A 2607-nucleotide genomic window follows, 5' to 3' on the forward strand; every position below is an offset into this window, starting at 1 on the left:
GGCAAATAGGACTACAAAATTGGTTCGAAAATCTGGTCAGCATGGACGAGTTGTACTGTACATCTCTGTGAGTCGATGTGCTTTAAAAACATCAGATATTTTCCTGCTTCACAGTGTTCTAAAAATCTCATTCAATAAATCCGAGTCATCATCGTCATCATTAAAATCCAAACTCCAATCCAGTTTTTCTGAAATGCCATTTGACATTAGGTGGACCTGGTGGGCAACTTTGTTTTACTTCTGCTGTTCGGAGTTGGGAGTTGGTGGGAAGGGGCGGCGTGCACCAGGGATGAAGTGTTAGCATTGAGAGTAAGTGCTGAACATGCAGAAAGTGACAGGTGAAAAGCAACCGAGAACAAATTGATTTGCACGAATGCAGGTCTGACTTGACCAAAAGGTTGTCAGTACGCTTTCTTTCACACAGACTCGGTAGATGAGAAATAAAGCTAACACACAAAAAGTGAACAAATAAAGCTGCTTTTCTGATTCTTTTGTGAGTGGTGCACGATTCTCAGAAACACTGCAATACCAGGACAATGTGCGAAGTTGGTTGAGCAAGCTCCTAATCCAACTTCTTCCTGCAAAATTCAGATAATAGTTAGTCCCGAATTCATGGATTGATCAGATATTGAAGCTGACAAGAACAGACATGATCTCAGCTAAAACATCGAGAAGTGATACTGGTGTTATTATCATGATTAGAGTGGTGCTGGAAAAGCACAGCAGGTCAGACAGCATCCAAGGAGCAGGTAAATCGACTTTTTGGGAAAAGCCCTTTATCAGAGATTACGCTAGGAGCCTCGTGGGTGAGGAGATAAATGGGATGGGGTGGGGATAGGTTGAAGGTAGCTAAACTGCAATAAATGTGCCGGGGGGGGGGGGGGGGGGAGTAAGGGTGATAGGTCAGAGAGATGAGTGGAGCAAATAGGTGGGAAGGAAGATTGACAGGCGGTACAGGTCATGAAGATGGTGCTGAGCTGGGAGGTTGGAACTGGGATAAAGTGGGGGTGTAGGAGAAGTGAGAAAGCTGGTGAAATCCACATTGATGCCATGGGGTTGAAGTGTCCCAAGACGGTAGATGAGGCGTTTTCCCTTCAGGTGTTGGGTGGTGAGGAAGTGGTGATGGAGGAGGCCCCAGGACCTGCATGTTCTTGGCAGAGAAGAATGGCGAATTGAAAGCTTCAGCCATGGAGCCGTGTGTTTGATTGGTGTGGGTGTCCCGGAGATGTTGTCTGAAGTGCTCTGTGAGAAGGTGTCCGGTCTTCCCAATGTAGAGGAGACTGAAACGGGAGCAACAGATACAATAAATGACATTGGTGGATGTGCAGGTGAAGCTTTGATGGATGTGGAAGGCACATTTCGGGCCTTGGACGGAGGTGAGTAGGGAGGTGTGGGCGCAAGTTTTGCAATTCCTCAGCCGACTCTTCCTGAGCTCCACTCGTCCGAGCGATGATGCGAACTGAGCATGCACATCCCCGAAAGCTTTCGTGTAAACCTGTTTCACCTTGTCTCGACAGTCTCCACAATTCTTCCGATCGTGTGGTTTCCAGAACAGGAAACAATGCTCCAGCTGAACCTGAACCGGTGCATTATAAACAACACAACATCACCTCATTGCTCTCACAGTCTCTGTCACTGTGAACAAGGACCAGGAGACAATGTTCTTTATGAGATGTTCTCTCAGCCTCTCCTGCCAACATAGTCCATGTACATCCTGCTCCTGTTAAACCCCTTTTTGATTTGGAGCCAAACTGTCGATTGACTCTTCTTCTGCCCGAATTCTATCACCTCACACCTCTCCACATTGGACTTCATCTGCATCCATCCATCTTCCACACCAAAGTACCAATAACTTTCCGACATTCAACCCTATACTGCTAACAGCTCTCAGCTTCTCTTTTTTACAGTGAACGACATATTTCGACATTGTTCCTGCATATTAGGAAACAATGAACATCGAGAACAGCAAGTACTCCCACATTTACCCAACATCTGTTTGTGTGTGTGTGTGTGTGTGTGTGTGTGTGTGTGTGTGTGTGTGCGCCTGTGTGTGTGTGTGTGTGTGTGTGCGCGTATGTGTGTGTGTGTGCGTGTGTGTGTGTGTGTGTGTGTGTGTGCATGAAGTATCCATTTTCACACCCAAACCCCAGATCCTCACTGCAAGTCTTCCTCACTGTCCTATTCCAATTGCCTGGCAATAACTTGAAACGTATCATTTGTCCATCTTTTGACTGCACTGTCACATTAACTTTCGGATCATTGTGTACCGGGTCCTATCATTCCCAAAGGATGGCAATGTTTCATAATTTCTTTCCATTTTAAACATAAACATTCAGAATTTATCTTTCCTTCCTACAATCGTGAATCACATTTCACCACATCATGCCTGACTGGATAAATTTAAAGTATATTTCCAGTGAAATGTTCAGAGATCTTATTAGCACAGTTAGGAAGATTTGGTCACGTGGAATCCAGGGAAAGCTTGCCATTTGAATGTAAAATTGGCTTGCAATTAGGAGACAGAAAGTGGAGGATGACATTTGGTTTTCGGACTGGAGGCCTGTGACCACAATTGAGCAGCAAGGATTGGCGCTGGTTCTGGATTAG

The 2607-nt window shown here is 45.5% G+C and overlaps 1 non-coding gene across 1 annotated transcript; it reads right to left on the reverse strand.

The window, feature by feature from the left end:
* Nucleotides 1-495: 495 nt before the first annotated feature.
* LOC140468701 (U2 spliceosomal RNA) lies at nucleotides 496-679 on the reverse strand. The gene has a single exon (XR_011955806.1). It is a non-coding gene; the product is annotated as a U2 spliceosomal RNA (small nuclear RNA).
* Nucleotides 680-2607: the final 1928 nt, after the last annotated feature.

This window comes from Chiloscyllium punctatum, chromosome 47 (assembly GCF_047496795.1).
Source record: "Chiloscyllium punctatum isolate Juve2018m chromosome 47, sChiPun1.3, whole genome shotgun sequence".
Lineage (NCBI taxonomy): Eukaryota > Metazoa > Chordata > Chondrichthyes > Orectolobiformes > Hemiscylliidae > Chiloscyllium > Chiloscyllium punctatum.